Here is a 19,754-nt window from a genome sequence, read left to right on the forward strand (position 1 = left end):
TCAAAGACCTGAATGTAAGTCATGTAACCATAGGACTCTTAGAAAAAAATATAGGCAAAAATCTCTTGGACATAAACATGAGCAACTTCTTCATGAACATATGTCCCTGGGCATAGGAAACATAAGCAAAAATGAACAAGTGAGACTATATCAAACTAAAAACTTCTGTACAGCAAAGGATACTATCAGTAGAACAAAAAACATCCTCCAGTATGGGAGAATAAATTCATAAATAACAGATCTGATAAAGAGTTGATATCCAAAATATATAAAGAGTTTACACATCTCAACAAACAAAAAGCAAATAATCCAATTAAAAAATGGGCACAGGATCTGAACAGACACTTCTGCAGAGAAGAAATTCAGATGACCAACAGACATATGAAACATTCTCCACATCACTAATCATCAGAGTAATGAAAATTAAAATCACAATGAGATGTCACCTCACACCAGTTAGGATGGCCAACATCCAAAAGACAAACAACAACAAATGTTGGCGAGTATATGGAAAAAGGGGAACCTTCCTACACTGCTGTGGGATGTAAACTAGTTGAACCATTGTGGAAAGCAGTATAGAGGTTCCTCAGAAAACTCAAAATAGAAATACCATTTGACCTAGGAATTCTACTCCTAAGAATTTACCCTAAGAATGCAGCAGCCCAGTTTGAAAAAGACATATGTACTCCTATGTTTATTGCAACACTATTTACAATATCCAAGAAATGGAAGCAACCTAAGTGTCCATCAGTAGATGAATGGATAAAGAAGGTGTGGTACATATACACAATGGAATGTTATTCAGCCATAAGAAGAAAACAAATCCTACCATTTGCAACAACATGGATGGAGCTAGAGGGTATTTTGCTCAGTGAAATAAGCCAGGTGGAGAAAGACAAGTACCAAATATTTTCACTCATCTGTGGTGTATAAGAACAAAGCAAAAACTGAAGGAACAAAACAGCAGCAGACTCACAGAACCCAAGAATGGACTAACAGTTACCAAAGGGAAAGGGACTGGAGAGGATGGGTAGGAAGGGAGAGATAAGGCAGAAAACGTGGCTTTACAATTAGCACACATAATGTAGGAGGTTGGGGAGATGGGGAAGGCAGCATATACAGAGAAGAGAAGTAGTGATTCTATAGCATTTTACTATGCTGATGGACAGTGACTGTAATGGGGTATGTGGGGGTGACTTGATAATAGGTGAAGTCTGGTAACCATAATGTTGTTCACATAATTGTACATTAATGATATAAAAAGAAAAAAAATTCATTTTAGAAAATATGCAAAATTCTTATTGTCAACAATGTGATGTGAATTAGGGAGAGTGATTTCTTTATCTTTTCAGGTCAAAGTTGAATAAAATGTGAAGTGTATCTTTATACTTGCTCTGTTCCATTTGTGTCACCTTCTGTGTATTCAGGATAATAGAATAGTAAACATTCCTGATAGTGACAGAATAAATATATGGTCAGTTCTTTGTCAAGTAATAATAGAACTTAATTACCCATTTCCTAAAATCATTGTCTTTTCTGCTTATATCCGTTTATCACAGAGCAAAATATTCTTCCTACCTTTGAAAAGAAATCAAAGCATTCACAACTTGAGAACCTGCACTGAGAGAATCACATCGACTACAAGAAGAAAAAATTATCTGACAAGTTTTCCCCACATAATTTAATGATCAAGACAAGCTGTGATCAATAATGCCAAATATCCCAGATTGTTTCTTCTCCATTGTTATGTTTCTGAAAAGTGATGTACAGTTCAGATGCACAACCAGAAAAACAGATTTGATGGTCTTGATGAAGAAAGAGATGGACTTACTAATATCTCCAGGGTATTAATACCTCAATATAATCATACAAATATTGGCATTACCATGGATATCTGTATGTATTTAATTAGTAGACACTGGGTAGGTAATTAGTACAGATATCCTGTGATGATTATTCACTAAGAAATACTGGAGATGTGTAGTGAGAAAAATACACTAATCTTTTTAAAACAAACAGTCTGAAACACACTGCCTTTGTAAAGTATGTATTGTCAATTTTAAAATTACAAAATACCCTTCTCCTAAGATAAACTTATATCACCGCCTTTAAAAGATATTAAACTACATCACTATAAATTATTTGTAGTAGTTCTATAAATGGAGAAAAGCAGGAAAAATATATAAAAATATATAGTATCATAATAAAATACATTAAGGCACATCAAAATTTCAGTCCTCAAGGTATTGGTTTCACATGAAGTCATAATTTCTCTCTCTTCTGTGTGCAGAGAAAAGTACATAAACGAGGAATTTTCATTCACAACTCCTCTTCTGCCAAATTCCAAATGAAATGAAACCAAATCAAGTGTACTACAAAATTCGATTCAAAGGAAACCTCAGACACTGAACCCATTAAGCACACATTTCCTAAACAAAAAAATATGTTGTCTGCAAGCTGCCTTGATAGGGTCTGCAGTCTCACTGCATAAAACAGCAGGTCAGCAGATTGTCAGAGAGCTCCTATGATAAACAGATACCAAATCAAACTTCCCCCTTCCTGTCTTTCCATTTCAGCTTCATCTTAACCAAAGGAAAATGCTTCCCTACTGTCTAAAACAGATACCCAAGTACCCCCATTCAGCATCTGAATAGTGCCTTTTGATTTAGAAATGCTTTCCAAAAACCAGGAAGTAATGCCTTTACTGTATGCAAAAGACACATGATTAATTATTCATTTTGGAATTTAAAATTAACTACTTTTATTAGATATGTCAACTCCTAGTAATTAAAACTAAAACTTCAGAAAAGATTTTAGACTGATTGTAGTTGTTAAGAGCAAAGAAACTGGAATTCGACAATTGGGTTTGAATTCTATTTATACATGTACTATCTCCAAATATAGACAGTACTTGATTTGTTTGTGCCTCAGTTTCCTTATCTTTAATGGGAATAGTGATCATTTTTAACCTCATAGAAAAGTCTTAATTGTTGAATTAGTTAATATGTATTTTAGAATAATTCATGCCATGTAATACATTTTATATGTGCTAGTTTTTATATAATAGTTATTATAGATATCTCAATCCCTAGATATTTTCTGTAATCTATAACCTCTGCCACTATATAGACATTTGAGTACCATTAGCCATACTCTGTCATTATCATATTCTATATATCTGGAATTCTAGACCTTTGATAAACAGTTGTATATATACAGAGAGAGATGAGGTAGGATGCAGAGTGAGCAAAAATTGTGCTCTAGATCCTTTTTTTATGCTGTTAATTTTGTTTTTATTAAGATATCATTGATATACAATCTTATGAAGGTTTCCCATTAGCAACATTGTACTTATTACAGTCCCACCTGTTATCAAGTACTCCCTCCACACCCCATTGCAGTCACTGTTCATCAGCATAGTAAGATGCTATAGTGTCAGTACTTGACTTCTCTGTGCTATCCTGCTTTCCCGTTGCCACACCCCCACATTATGTGTGCTAATCATAATACCCCTTAGTACCCGTCTACCTTCTTCCTCACACAGCCTCCCCATCCCCTTCCCTTTGGTAACCAGTAATCCCTTCTGGGAGTCTGGGAGTCTGTTGCTCTTTTGTTCCTTCAGTTTACTTTGTTGTTATACTCCACAGATGAGTGAAATCATTTGTCACTTATCTTTCTCCGCCTGGCTTATTTCACTGAGCATAATACCCTCTAGCTCCATCCATGTTGTTGCAAATGGTAGGATTTGTTTTCTTATGGCTGAATAATATTCCATTGTGTATATGTACCACATCTTTATCCATGCATCTGCTGTTGGACACTTAGGTTGCTTCCATATATTGGCTATTGCAAATAGTGCTGGCGATAGACATAGGGTTACATATGTGTTTTTGAATATGGAATTTTGTTTTCTTTGGGTAAATTCCTAGAAGTGGAATTCCTGGATCAAATGGTATTTCTATTTTTAGTTTTTTGAGGAACCATATTGCTTTCCACAATGGTTGAACTACCTTACATTCCCACCAGCAGTGTAGGAGGGTTCCCCTTTCTCTGCATCCTTGCCAGCATTACTTGTTCCTTGTCCTTTGGATGATGACCATCCTAACTGGTGTGAGGTGATATCTCATTGTGGTTTTATTTTGTATTTCCCTGGTAATTAGGGATGTGGAGCACGTTTTTATGTGCCCATTGGCCATCTGAATTTCTTCTTTGGAGATGTGTCTGTTCAGCTCCTCTGCCATTTTTAAGTGCGGTTATTTGCTTTTTGGGTGTTGAAGCATGTGAGTTCTTTTTATATTTTGGATATATATGTTTATAAATATATTCTCCCATACTGTAGGATGCCTTTTTGTTCTGCTGATGGTTTCCTTTGCTGCACAGAAGCTTTTTAGTTTGATGTAGTCCCATTTTCCATTCTTGCTTTTGTTTCTCTTGCTCGAGGAGATGTGTTCAGGAAAAAATTGTTCATGTTTATATTCAAGAAATTTTTGCTTATGTTTGCTTTTAAGAATTTTATGATTTCATGACTTCCATTCAGGTCTTTGATCTATTTTGAGTTTACTTTTGTGTATGGAGTTAGACAATAATCCAGTTTCATTCTCTTACATGTAGCGGTCCAGTTTTGCCAACACCAGCTGTTGAAGAGGCTGTCATTTCCCCACTGTATATCCATGGCTCCTTTATCATAAATTAATTGACCATATATGGTTGGGTTTATATTAGGGCTCTCTAGTCTGTTCCATTGGTCTATGGGTCTGTTCTTGTGCCAGTACCAAATCGTCTTGATTACTGTGGCTTTGTAGTAGAGCTTGAAGTTGAGGAGCGTAATGCCCCCAGCTTTATTCTTCCTTCTCAGAATTGCTTTGGATATTCGAGGTCTTTTGTGATTCCTTATTAATTTTTGAATGATTTTCTCTAGTTCATTGAAGAATACTGTTGGTATTTTGATAGGAATTGCATTGAATCTATGGATTGCTTTAGGCAGGATGGCCATTTTGACAATATTAATTCTTCCTATCGATGAGCATGGGATGGGTTTCCATTTATTGTTATCCTCTTTAATTTCTCTTAAGAGTGTTTTCTTAAGAGTCTTTCACTTCCTTGGGTAGGTTTATTCCTAGGTATTTTATTATTTTTGATGCAACTGTGAATGGAATTGTTTTCCTGATTTCTCTCTCTGCTAGTTCATTGTTAGTGTATAGGAATGCCACAAATTTCTGTGTATTAATTTTGTATCCTGCAACTTTGCTGAATTCAGATATTAGATCTAGTAGTTTTGAAGTGGAATTTTATCAAATGCTTTTTCAGCATCTGTGGAGATGGTCATGTGGTTTTTGTCCTACTTTTTGTTGAAGTGGTGGATGATGTTCATGGATTTTCTAACGTTGTATCATCCTTGCATCCCTGGAATAAATCCAACTCAATCATGTTGGATGATCTTTTTGATGTATTTTTGAATTCAGTTTGGTAAGATTTGGTTGAGTATTTTTGCTTCTATGTTCATCAGGGATCTTGGTCTGTAATTTTCTTTCTTTATGGTGTTTTTGCATGGTTTTGCTATTATAGTGATGCTGGTCTTCCCTCTTCTACTCTTTGGAAAGCTTTAAGGAGGATGGGTATTAGATTTCACTAAATGTTTGATAAAATTCAGCAGTGAAGGCATCTGGGTCAGGTGTTTTGTTCTTAGGTAGTTTTTGGATTACCAGTTCAATTTCATTGTTGGTAATTGGTCTGTTCAGATTTTCTGTTTCTTCCTTGGTCAGCCTTGGAATGTTATATTTTGCTAGAAAGTTGTCCATTTCTTCTAGATTATCCAGTTTGTTAGCATACATTTTCTCATAATATTCTCTAATAATTCTTTGTATGTCTGTGGTTTCCATAGCGATTTTTCTTTCTCATTTCTGATTCTGTTTATATGTGTAGACTCTTATCTGTGTATATCTTTAGGTTTAAAGTGAGTCTCTTGTAGGCAGCATATAGATGAGTCTTGTTTTGTTATCCATTCAGTGTCTCTATGTCTTTTGACTTGTTGCATTCAGTCCATTTACATTTAGGGTGATTATTATTAGGTATGTACTTATTGCCATTGCAGACTTTAGATTTGTGGTTACCAAAGGTTCAAGGTTAACTTCCCTACTATCTAAGAGTCTAACTTAACTCACTTAATATGCTATTACAAACACAATCTAATGGTTCTTTTCTATTTCTCCTCCTTTTTCTTCCTCCTTCATTCTTTATATATTAGGTATCAGATTCTATACTTTTTGTCTATCCCTTGATTGGCTTTGGGGATAGTCAATTTAATTTTGCATTTGCCTTGCAATCAGCTGCTCCACCCTCCCTACCATAATTTTCCTAACTCTGGTGAGAGCTATCCACCCCTAGGAACACTTCCATCTATAGCAGTCCCTCCAAAATAGACTGCAGAGATGGTTTGTGGGAGGTAAACTCTCTCAGTTTTTGCTTATCTGGAAATTGTTTAATCCCTCCTTCAAATTTAAATGATAACCTTGTCAGATAAAATAATCTTGGTTCCAGGCCCTTCTGCTTCATGGCATTAAATACATCATGCCACTCCCTTCTGGCCTGTAAGGTTTCTGCTGAGAAGTCTGATGTTAGCCTGATGGGCTTTCCTTTATATGTGATCTTATTTCTCTCTCTGGCTCCTTATAAAAGTCTGTCTTTATCCTTGTTCTTTGCCATTTTAATTATTATACTTCATAATGTTGTCTTCCTTGGGTCCCTTGTGTTGGGAGATCTGTGCACCTCCATGGCTTGAGAGAATATCTCCTTCCCCAGATTGGGGAAGTTTTCACCAATTACCTCCTCAAAGGTACTTACTATCCCTTTCTCTCTCTCTTCTTCTTCTTCTGGTACCCCTATAAAGCAAATATTGTTCCATTTGGATTGGTCACACAGTTTTCTCAATATTCTTTCATTCTTAGAGATTGTTTTTTCTCTCTGTGCCTCAGCTTCTTTGTATTCCTCTTCTCTAGTTTCTATTTCATTTATCCTCTCCTCCACCATATCCAGTCTGCTTTTAATACCCTCCATTGTGCTCTTCAATGATTGGATCTCTGAGCAGAATTCATTCCTGACTTCTTGAATATCTTTCCGTACCTCCATGAGCATGTTAATGATTTTTATTTTGAACTCTCTTTCAGGAATAGTCGTGAGGTCCATGTCATCTTTCTCAGGGTTTATATTAATTTTACTCTGTACCAGGTTCCTTTGGTGTTTCATATTTGTGAATGTTGCCCTCTAGTGTCCAGAAGCTCTTCTCTCTGGTGCTGCTCAGCCCCTGAAGCAATGTCGGGGGTCACAGGGGTGCGGTATTCATGCCTGGGCGGAGGAATGAGCTGTTTCCTGCTTCCCAGCATCTATGCCTGTCTCCACTGCCTGAACCAGTGAGCTGAGCACACAGGTATAAGCTTTTGTCCCAGAGCAGCTGGATATGGATCCCTGCTTTCCACAAGCAGCTGGAATCTCAGTCTCTCCAGGAATTCTGCCTGTCTTAGCTTTCCAACCCCGTAATCACGAGAGTATTATGAAAGCACCATGAAATGTAGGGTTGTGCTCCCAGAGCAGATCTCTAGAGTTAGGTGTTCAGCAGTCCCAGGCCTCCACTCCCACCCTGCTCTGTTTCTCTTCCACTGGTGAGCTGGGGTGGGGGAAGGGGTTGAGTCTCGCCAGGCCTCAGCTTTGGTACATTACCCTGTTCCGTGAGGTCTGCTCTTTTGTCCAGGTGTATGCAGCGTGACACAGTCCTCTTTCCTGTTGCTTTCTTAGGTTTAGTTGTATTAATTATATTTTTGTATTATATGCAGTTTTGGGAGGAAGCCTCTCTCTCGCCTCTAACACCGCCATCTTTAATCCTTGGTCTACTTTCTTTATACTGTGGTTTTATTTTCTCTGGTGACAGCTATTTAGCCTTAGGAGCACTTCCATCTAGATCAGTCCCTTTAAAATATACTGCATTAATGGTTTGTGGGAAGTAAATATCCTCAATTTTTACTTATGTGGAAATTGTTTAATCCCTTCTTCAAATTTAAAGATAATAATATTGCCACATTGAGTTTTCTTCATTCTAGGCCCCTGTGTTTCATTGCATTAAACATATCATGTTATTCCTTTCTGGCCTGTAAGGTTTCTTTTGAGAAGTCTGATGATAGACTGTTGGGTTTTCCCTCATATGGGATCTTTTTTATCCCTCTGGGTGCTTTTCATAGTCTCTCCTTATCCTTGATCTTTGCTATTTTAATTATTATGTCTTGGTGTTGTCTTCCTTGTGTCCGTCTTTTTGGAGACCTGTGCACTTCCATATTCTGTGAGACTTTTCTTCCCCAGATTGGGGACATTATCAGCAATTATTTCCTCAAAGCACTTTCTGTCCCTCTTTATCTCTCTCTTCTTCTTCTTCTGGTACCCCTAGAATGCAAATATTGTTTTCTTTTGATTGGTCACACAGTTCTCTTAATATTCCTTCATTCCTAGAGATTTTTTTTTCTCTCTGGGCCTCAGCCCCTTTGTATTCCTGTTCTCTAATTTGTATTTCATTTAGTGTCTCCTCTACCTCATCTAATCTGCTTTTAAATCCCTTCATTGTATGGTTCATTTCAGATACTGTATTGTTCAAATTTTCTTGAAGTCTTCCCTGAGGTCTTGAGTATTTTTCTGTAGTTCCATGAGCATGTAGGTCATTTTCATTTTGAAATCTTATGAAGAATACTGTGGATATCAGTTTCACTTAGCCCTCTTTCTGATGTTTGAGGGGTTTTGGTTTGTATAAGATTCTTTTGCCGTTTCATATATCTAATGATTACTATGGAATTATAACTTTGTGTAGGCAGTGCCATCTACTGTCCGGAAGCTGTACTGTCTGGAGCTGCCCAGCCCCTGTAGTGATGGTGGGGGTTGCATGCACCTGGCACCAGCACCTACCAGGAGGAAAGAGCTCTTTTCCTGCTTCCTAGCTGCAGTGTCTGCCTCCACTGCCAGGGCCAGTGGGCTGAGCACACATGGAGGAGTATGTTTGCTATGCCCTTCTAGTTGCTGTAGGTGGGGCCATCCTCCGTCTTGCCTATTATGATGGCAGGGCAGCAGGTTTATGAACATGTGCTGGCTCGTAGGAAAGAGTGGCAGTGGCAGGCTGCCTATCACAGTGCAGGGCATTGGTTCTGTCTTGCCAGCCAGGGGGATGGAGCACATGAAGCTCCTGAAAGTTCCCAACCTGCTGGGCTGAGTGTTCAGGGACGTTTTTGTCCACCTGTCCTTTCTCCTGAGCAGCAGGCTCTGTATAATCCTTGCCCCTTTGGCAGCCCTCTCACTGTTATGAAGTCTCTCAGGCTGTCTTCCTTTCTTTTGTCCTGGAGCAGCTGGTTGTGGGTACCTGTTCTCCACAAGCAGCTGTGATCTCAGTCTCTCCAAGTATTCCACCTGTCCTTGCTTTCCAACCCCTCTGTTCTCCAGAGCAACATGTAATGTGGGTTCATGCTCCCAGAGCATATCTCTAGATATGGGTGTTTAGCCATCCTGGGCTTCTACTGCCTCCCTGTTTCATTTCTCTTCCTTCCAACTGTGAGGTTCAGTAGGGGGAGGGCTTGGTTCCTGCTGGATTGTGGCTTTGCAACTTTACCCTTTTTCATAAGGTCTTCTCTTTTCCCCAGATGTATGCCATCTCTTTCAGTCTTTTTTCCTGTCACTCTTTCAGTATTAGTTGTATTTTCTGTATTTTCATGTTATGTGTGGTTTTGGGGGGAGTTTACTTCCTCACTTCTCATGCCATCATCTTGTTTCAGTGTTCCCCTAGCTTTTTAAAACTTTAAAAAAGAAATCAAAGTCTGTGTGTCTGTTACTTAATACTATTCATAAGCAAAACTTGGAGTTAGCAGATTGCTTTAATATTTCTTCTGTTGTGTTACCCCTTCCTATATCCCTGCAACCAAGGTTCAAGAGGTCTCTTGTCTTTGTAGACCCTGTTATGGTGGGATCAGCATCTTTACACAGTAGTCTGTGCTGAGCATCTTTCCCTTGTTCTTCAGTTCATGTGCTACCATTCCACTCCCGTGAAAAATCCTAAAGTTCTGTGTCTCATAATCTTGTCCTCTGTTTGGCAATGTAATTATAATGTGTTCATCAAAAATGAATCCCAACTGGAACATTAGCTAGCTAATGACACCATTTACAAATATTGCCTCAACCTCTCTCTCTTGCATTGGTTGTGTTTTATGTATATGAAACACATATTAGCTCATTTAAAAAATACTCATTTTACATCAATTTTAAGGCCCATCATAGTTCTTTTGTGAAAGGTAATACTTCATTGAATAAAGACCTCAGTTTAGTTTAGATGTTGCTTGGTATATTTTATTAATTCTTGAACCTGGAAGTTTATTGTCTGGATATTGCCCATTCTCATATACTTAAAATGAAGTTTTAATTGGATCAGCATTTCCCAATTCATGATATGGTGATTCTGGAGAAGACTAATGGTAAAGAGGATACCATGCCAAATTAAATTGAGAAATGCTACTTACTCCACAGTCCTCTTAAGGATTGATCATACACAAGTCATATTAAAGGTTATGAAAATTTTTAATGAAAAGAAGCATATTTAACTTAATTTTGATCTAACAATTTCTTTGTGTTTTGCAAAGCATCCACTGACATTATAGAACAAGTATTTCTTTGAATACAATTTGAAAAACCTGTTTTAGATGAGAAGTAGTAGAGCATACCCACATGATTAAAATGATCATATTTACAGAAGAACTTGACACAAATAAAAAACATGCATGAAACTAGAGTTATACTTATCCCATCAATTGTTTCGAAATATTTTAACTGTTTGTCAAGCTTTCCCTCTTGTAATTTTCACACTTCATTCTATACACAGGCAGATCTTGATGTTCAAAACTGATAAATGAGAGTGAATTAAGGTCTACAGACTAAGAATGGCAAATGGCTCATGGCGCATAGCCTCTATGTAGCTAACTGCATGGAGTGAGAAAATTAGGTTGTCTTATTCCATGGACTGTACAGTAGCTCTTACTGTGCTGGGAATTAGGCTAAATTAAGTCTAGATCACAAAAAGCTTTATATGCTATTAGCAAAATTGTAGTTATTAATCCTTTCTCTAATGAGAAGTCAGAATAATTAAAACTGAAGTGGACTAATGTATCTCTAACTCTTAGTGCATTTGGTGAACACAGAAGCAGAAAGTCTATAATGACTATTTTTATAGCAGCTTTGCAAAATATACATCATGTTGGGGAAAAAATGGGATTCTATTAAGTGCTTTTGCTTCCCTTTAAAGGTTGGAAGGATGTTGATTTATCATCTTTTTATGCAGGGCCTCAATTGCTTAGTCTGAGTTGGATGGAAACCCATTGTCTCCACACACCAGTACCTACTGGGAAACTCCTCAGGCTTTCCTCATTCCCCTCCCAGAATGTTTAACGACACCACGTGCTTCAATGGAAACATACAGTCAGAGCAAGTAAATATGCTTCTGCATTTTTCTGAATAAGCATTTGTCAGGTTTTACATGTCTTTTAATGTCAGAAGTGCCAGGTAGGATTGTGCCTCTAGTGTCTTCATCTTTAATTTGCTTGTATTTTATAACTCCTATCTGTCTCACTATTAGCCTAAAGACCAATTTGTGGCAAATTAGTCTGCTGTTAAGATTCATCCCAGATCCTTCAGAGCTGAACATGTATTTTCCTTTCTTACTCTTGAATACATTCGTAGCACTAAGGGGGAACTAAACAATAGAAACTTATTGGTCTAGGAGCTTTTTATTAATCCTTGTTTTCTCATTTTCTTTTTTCTTTCTACTACTTTTATTTAAAAAATGTGCATTGGAATACTGAAGGCTTGGAAAAATTGTGAGATTAACAAGGGGACAATATGGGTGCAGAAGGCATGTAGAAACACAAAAGACAAGGATTAGTAAGAAATTTCCTCAGTTATAAATATGCTTCCAGGAGTTTTTCCAGGATATGAAAAATATCTGATTGAACCTGGAAGTTAGAGAAAAAAAAAAGCAGTGAGTTAGGAAAAACAGAAGAAAATCCTTGTCTGAAAATTGTGGGGAAAAATACCCAGATATTAAAATAGACATAAGTGGATGCAAGAATGAAGTGAATACAAATGAGTATAGAATGGATGGAGTAATGATGAATACTGATGGGGAAGGTTGAAATATACTCAAATTTTTTAGACATAAAAATCCAGACAAGGTATTTGCAAGTTGGTTGTCTTAGAGTTTGAGGAATTCAAATAGCTAAAATACAAACAGCTGAAGTTTAAGATACTTGAGATGAAGATGTCCACATGTATGATACAATGAAAACAATAGTAACCAAGGACTAGAAATTCATATAAACATGCTGTATCACCTTGAAATAACCAATTAACAACTTCACTTATTTCTTCTAAGCTAAAATGGGGTTAATGATAAAATATTTCCTTCTCTTTACAAAGCACTGTGACGTTAAAAGCCCTTATATAATGTGAATTCATTTCTTTAAGCTTCCAAGCAATACAGAGGGGTAGGAAGAGTTGTAGGAGTATATAGACTTGACCAAGTAATATTGTGGGTAAACTGAGTGGCAGAGCTTCAGTAACAAATGAAACTAATCCAACTAAATTAAGATCATAATGGAAAGAGATATTTAGGAGAAAATGCCAAAGGAACACTTGGAATTAAAGGGCTGAAGAAATGGGCCAAGAAATCAGTAATGGAATAGCTTTGAGCCCGTGCACACCAGATGGGAATCATAATGCATGTTTTAGTCACAGGTATTTTCTTGAGGAAGAACCAGATCCCTAGACTTCTGAATGAGTTCTTTTCCTGAATACTATTACATCTGTCATATCATGTTGTTACAAGGAATGAAAAATGATGATTGTGACTGCCGGCTTCCTATAGGTATTGGAAGCTGCCGAAATCAAAATTTCTAAGCATTTCTTCAAAAACCATGCATGCAGGTCAATGAAAAGAGCAAATCAAATTACCCAAAATTGATATCTATGGCTTAATTAGAACACCAAGACTATTAAAAATTTCAATTATGTATAGATAGTGAAGAAAACCTACAAATTCAGCAGATTCATTCTCAGAACACATGATGTTAGGGAGTCAGGCAGCAACTGAGCAGAAAAGTGGATAGGAACCTAATAGTGATAAACAATGATAAATTCACACACAGTAGGAGAGAGTCAACACCCTGCCTAGAGCAATACTGAGAACAGGGTGGAGACCTTGGTCAAAGCTCTGGCTACTGAAGAATGAACAGGAAAAGGTGTGGGAAGTGCACAGAACCAGTGGTGAATGTATTGGGAAAGCACCTTTTCTGGGGAGAGAGGGGGACTTGGGATAGGGAGCACTCCTAAAGTCTTGGTGAAAGAAAAGGGCACAAGCAGTGGAAGTTAAAAATCCTACAGAAATGAGAAGACTTACAAAGAAAAAAACAGAAAAAGATATGAATCATTCAGACCCCCAGTAGCTGCCCAAAAATGGCACTGTTAATTAAGGGAACCACAGTTCTCTATAATAATGGAGGAGGATGAGCTAGAACTAAAACTTCTAAAAACTTCCAACATTGCTCTAGATAAACCTGTTACTTTTGCATAGGAAAATATCAGATGAACAGAATTGAACAGAATACAAAACTGCATCCAACATCCATACTATAAAAATAAAAAAATAAAAAATGATGTATTAGTCAGCTGTTGCTGCCATAACAAAATCCCATAGGTTGGTGGCTTAAACAATAAATTTGTTCCCCACAGTTCTGGCGGCTGTAAGGCTGAAATCTGGGTGCCAGCATGGTTGTGTTCCAGTGGGGCTTTTCCTGGCTTGCAGACAGCCACCTTGCTGTGTGCCTACATGGCCTTTCTTGGTTTATGTTTCTGGAAAATGAGAGAGATTTCTCTCTCTTTTTATTATAAGGCCACAGACCTATTGAATTAGGGCACCAGTCTTATGGTCTCATTTAACTTTAATTAACACTAAAATCCCCATCTCTAAATATAGTCACATTGGGGATCAGGGCATCAACATATGAATTTGGGGGAAAAACAATTTTGTCCTTAGTAAGTGGAAATTTTTTTTAGCTGATCAATAGTATTTCTTCAAAACTACCAGTGAAGCAGGAGTCAGAAACACAACACTCCCCCCAATCAGATATGAACAAATACTTTACATTAGAATCTTGGATTAGAAATAGACATAAAAACAGGAATATGTGAGATGAGAATCAGACTCAGGAAAGAAGTGGAAGAAAAAGACAAAATCATCTCAGGAATAAAAATAAAAGAGAAATCATCCCAGGAAAATTTATGGAAAGCTCAAGGAAAAATTGACTGAACCTTTTAGAAGGCCTAATGAGGAGTTAAATGAAAGTAGCCAGAATGATAATGAAAAAACAAAGAATTAAAAAGATCAGAAAGAGATATAGAGCATAGACAAAGAAGAATGAACATATACATAATTAGAACATCTTAAAAAGAGAAGAAAGCAATGAAACAGACCTAATATTTAACACTATAATCAAGGAGAGTTTTCTGTAAATAGATGACTCGACTTTAACATTAAAAAGGCCTACTACACACCTGGAATCATGAATATACAATGGTCACCTCTGAGACATATTCTAATTAATCTATTATACTTTAAAGCTATCCTGCTGGTCTCCAAACAAAACACAGAAAGTCACTTTTGAAGGAAAGAAAAGCAAGTTAGCCCTAAACCACTTGAGGTAAGATTTAAAACAATAGTGTTAAAACATTTTTAAGACACTCGAAAAAATTAAGGATTTCATATGGAACTGAGCTGTTATTCAGCTGTGTAGGAGTCACCTTAAACATGCAGTGCCTCTGGCACTCTGTGCTCAGGAGCCCTTCCTGAGGAATCTAGAGCAGGATGGTTTCATCTAGCCAAGGCTGACTCTGAAAACTTAGTTCAAAGAATAATGTGGAATATTGAATATATTTATTTGCAGATCCAAGACTAAAATAAAGGTGGCGACAAGAATGGAAGAGGAATATATAAAGTAGAGAATGTAACAAAAAATGGGAGAAGAGTGAAATAAAGTAAAATATTGAGTAAGCTCATTGACTGAGCCCTGGATAATAGGGGGTATCAAGAGATATCATTACACTCTATGAACCAAAATATTGAAACCTTAGTAAGTAAATAAAGTAATAAGAACATTTAAAAAATATAAGTATTAAGATAACCACTAGGAGTAAAAATATGTAATTTCCTATACATCAAAGAAAATATAGAACAGCAAAACTGACCCCTGAATAGAGACAAAAAGCATAATAAAGTAACTTAATATGCAGTATATCATGAATTTTTTAAAAATATAAATGGTCTTAAATTACTTTTTAAAAGAAAAAGATTTTCCAATTAGCTCATTCTGAAACCCAGCTGTATTCTGATATAAGCAATGTCTGAAACAAGTAACTGAGAATAATTGCAATTAAAAAGGTGAAGTTTTATGAGGCTAAGGTTTTGATCCTCATATTGGAAAGGTAGATATCAGGTCAAAGGCTACAAAATAATGACAAAGAAGGGCACTTAATGTTAAAATCCTTTAACATTTGTGTAATTTACTTAAATGTAAATATAAATTCACAGTGAAACTGGAACAGTAGTGAATGTGTAGCAAGTAATACAGTATTTATCAATTGTAAATAATGTGGCAGTAAACATAGGGGATACATATATCTTTTTAAATCAGGGATTTTTGTTTTCTTCAGATAAATTCCTAGAAGTACAATTACTAGGTCACATAGCATTTTCTATTTTTAGTTTTTTTGAGAGAACCTCTATCCACCTTTCCGTAGTGGCTGCACTAATTTACATTCCCACCAACAGTGTAAGAGGTTTCCCCTTTCTCCACATCTTCGCCAACACTTGTTATTTCTTGTCTTCTGGATAGTGGCCATTCTCACTGGTGTAACAGATATGGAATCATTTGTAGGATAAAATATTAAGTTAAGAAAATAGTGCAAAATAGTAAATAGAGCATACTGTCTTTTTTAATAAAACAAGGGGAAAAAAGTGTGTGTGTGTGTGTGTGTGTGTGTGTGTGTATGTACATACTTATTTTAAAAAAGTGCCATTCTGAGAACAGAAAGGAGAAAAGAAGCTGTGGTGAACATGTCGGAACTGATTGGAAAATTTTGACAGAAATGAAAATTATTAGATATAATTTTTATATATATTATATATAATTACATATTTTATATGTAATATGTATTTCATATATTTTGACCTTGCTTTTGAAATGTTAATGATTTTGAACAACTGAAAAATAAGGATAAAAGAAAAAAATTTTTTAATTAATTACAGCAGAAACTGTATTGAACTGATGAATAGCCATAAGGAAAGGAGTTTTTTCAAAGAACTTTTGGGCACAGTTCTCTGAACACACTTAGTGAGTTATAGACTTAGGGTAAAAAATGCAGAAAAAATCACTATAGTTCATTTAATAAATTTGTTGCTGATACTGATATTGGTTTAATAGTAGTGAAATTATTTTTATGTGTCTTGAAGGATAAAATAAATGAGTAAGCATATTGGTGTTGGGAATGAGGTTTCTCATTGTAGGAAAAAAAGGGAGATGAAATGCACAGGAAAAGGAAAACCTAGTGGGCTCTAAGTATACATGTATTTCCTGGCTCTGTCTATGGAACTGGGACAGAATCAGTGTGAAGTCACTGGCAATGAGAACATCTAGTCCTCAGATCTTGGTTACTAAATGATATTCTATGTTAAAAGAATTCTAGCATAATAAGTGAGTTAAGTTAGATGGTGAGATAGTAAAGAAACTGTCCTAGAACCATTGGTAACCACAAATTCAGTGCCTGCAATGGCAATAAGTAATTATCTATTGATAACCACCCTAAATGTAAATGGACTGAATGTACGAATCAAAATATGCAGAGTAATAGAATGGATAAAAAAGCAAGACTCATATTTATGCTGCCTACAAATGACACATTTCAAAACCAAAGACATAAACGGACTGTAAGTGAAGGGATGGGAAAAGATACTTCATGCAAACAATAGAAAAAAGCAGGTGTTGCAGTACTTGTATCACCCAAAATAAACTTCAAAACCAAGAAAAGAACAAGAGACAAAGAAGGACATTACATAATGATAAAGGGGACAGTACAACAAGAGGATATAACCATTATAAATATCTATGCACCCAACACAGGAGCACCTACATATGTGAAACAAATACTAACAGAATAAAAGGAGGAAATAGAATGCAATGCATTTATTTTAGGAGACTTCAACACACCATTCACTCCAAAGGACAGATCCACCAGACAGAAAATAAGTAAGGATGCAGAGGCACTGAACAACACACTAGAACAGATGGACCTAACAGACATGTACAGAACTCTATACTCAAAAGCAGAAGGATACACATTCTTCTCAAGTGGACATGGAACATTTATCAGAATAGACTACATACTAGGTCACAAAAAGAACCTCAGTAAAATCAAAGAGATTGAAATTCTACCAACCAACTTCTCAGATCACAAAGGTATAAAACTAGAAATTAATTATGCAAAGAAAATGAAAAGGACCACTAACATGGAGGCTTAACAACATGCTCCTAAACAAGCAGTGGATCAATGACCAAATTGAAACAGAGATCAAGAAATATATGGAGACAAATGAAAGAAACAGCACAATGCCCCAACTTCTGTGGGATGCAGCAACGACAGTTCTAAGAGGAAAGTATATAGCAAAACATGCCTATTTAAAGAAGGAGGAACAATTCAAATGAATATTCTAAATTCACATTTATTGAAACTGGAAAAAGAAGAACAAATGAGGGCCAAAGTCAGCAGAAGTAGAGACATAATAAAGATCAGAGCATAAATAAATAAAATTGAGAAGAATAAAACAATAGAAAAAATCAATGAAACCAAGAGCTGGTTCTTTGAGAAAATAAACAAAATAGATAAACCCCTAGCCACACTTATTAGTAAAAAAAAAAAAATCCACACACATCAACAGAATCAGAAATGAGAAAGGAAAAATGATGACAGACACCACCGAAGAAAAAGGAATTATTAGAGAATACTATGAAAATCTATATGCTAACAAGCTGGATAACCTAGAAGAAATGGACAACTTTCTAGAAAAATACAACCTTCCAAGACGAACCAAGGAAGAAACAGAAAATCTAAATAGACTAATTACCAGCAATGAAATTGAATCAGTAATCAAAAAACTACCCAAGAATAAAATCCCTGGATCAGATGGATTCACCACTGAATTTTATAAGACATTTAGAGAAGACATAATATGTATTCTCCTTAAAGTTTTTCAAAAAATAGAAGAAGAGAGAGTACTTTCAGACTCATTCTATGAAGGCAGCATCACTCTAATACCAAAACCAGGCAAAAAAGAAGACTACAGACCAATATCCTGATGAACATAGATTCAAAAATACTCAACAAAATACTAGAAACCAAATTAAAAAATACATCAAGAGGATCATACATCATGATCAAGTGGGATTCATCCCAGAGATTCAAGTATGGTACAACATTTGAAAATCCATGAACATCACCCACCACATCAACAAAAAGAAGGACAAAAACCACGTGATCATGACCATAGATGTTGAAAAAGCATTCAACAAAATTCAACGTCCATTCCTTATAAAAACTGTCAACCAAATGGGTATAGAGGGCAAGTACCTCAACATAGTAAGGGCCATATATGACAAACTCATAGCCAACATCATACTTAACAGCGAGAAGGTGAAAGCTTTTCCTATAAGATCAGGAGTAAAACAAGGATGCCCACTTTTCCCGCTTTTATTCAACATAGTTCTGGAGGTCCTAGTTATGGCAATCAGACAACACAAAGAAATAAAAGCCATCTAGGTTGGTAAGGAAGAAATCAAACCATCTCTGTTTGCAGCTGGCATGATACTGTACATAAAAAAAACCTAAAGAATCCACTCCAAAATAACTAGATGTAATATCTGAATTCAGCAAAGTTGCAGGATACAAAATTAATACAAAGAAATCTGTGGCATTCCTATACACTAATGACAAACTAACAGAAAGAGAAATCAGACAAACAATTCCATTCACAATTGCATCAAAAAGAATAAAATTCCTAGGAATAAACATAACCAAGGAAGTTAAAGTCCTATACCCTGAAAACTATAAGACACTCAAGAGAAATTAAAGAGGACACAAATAAATGGAAATTCATCCCATGCTCTTGGCTACGAATAATTAATATTGTCAAAATGGCCATCCTGCCTAAAGCAATCTGTAGATTCAATGCAATCCCTATCAAAATACCTACAGCATTCTTCAATAAACTAGAGCAAATACTTCTAAAATTCATATGGAACCACCAAAGACCCCGAATAGCCAAAGCAATCCTGAGAAGGAAGAATAAAGCAGGGGGTATCTCGCTTCCCAACTTCAAGCTCTACTACAAAGCCACAGTAATCAAGACAATTTGGTACTGGCACAAGAACAGATCCATAGACCAATGAACAGACTAGGGAGTCCAGATACAAACTGAAGCATATATGGTTAATTAATATATGATAAAGGAGCCATGGATATACAATGGGAAAATGACTGCCTCTTCAACAGCTGGTGTTTGCAAAACTGGACAGCTACATGTAAGAGAATGAAACTGGATTATTGTCTCACCCCCTACACTAAAGTAAACTCAGAATGGATCA

General features: G+C 36.2%; 1 long non-coding RNA gene across 1 annotated transcript in view; it reads left to right on the forward strand.

Annotated features, from left to right (window-relative positions):
* The first annotated feature begins 11,380 nt into the window (after positions 1–11,380).
* LOC140843716 (uncharacterized) overlaps positions 11,381–19,754 on the forward strand; it is a 38,402-nt gene continuing 30,028 nt past the window's right edge. The window contains exon 1 of the long non-coding RNA XR_012121713.1: positions 11,381–11,497. This is a non-coding gene — a long non-coding RNA (uncharacterized lncRNA). The remainder of the gene's footprint in view (positions 11,498–19,754) is intronic.

This window comes from Manis javanica, chromosome 10 (assembly GCF_040802235.1).
Source record: "Manis javanica isolate MJ-LG chromosome 10, MJ_LKY, whole genome shotgun sequence".
NCBI classification, from domain to species: domain Eukaryota; kingdom Metazoa; phylum Chordata; class Mammalia; order Pholidota; family Manidae; genus Manis; species Manis javanica.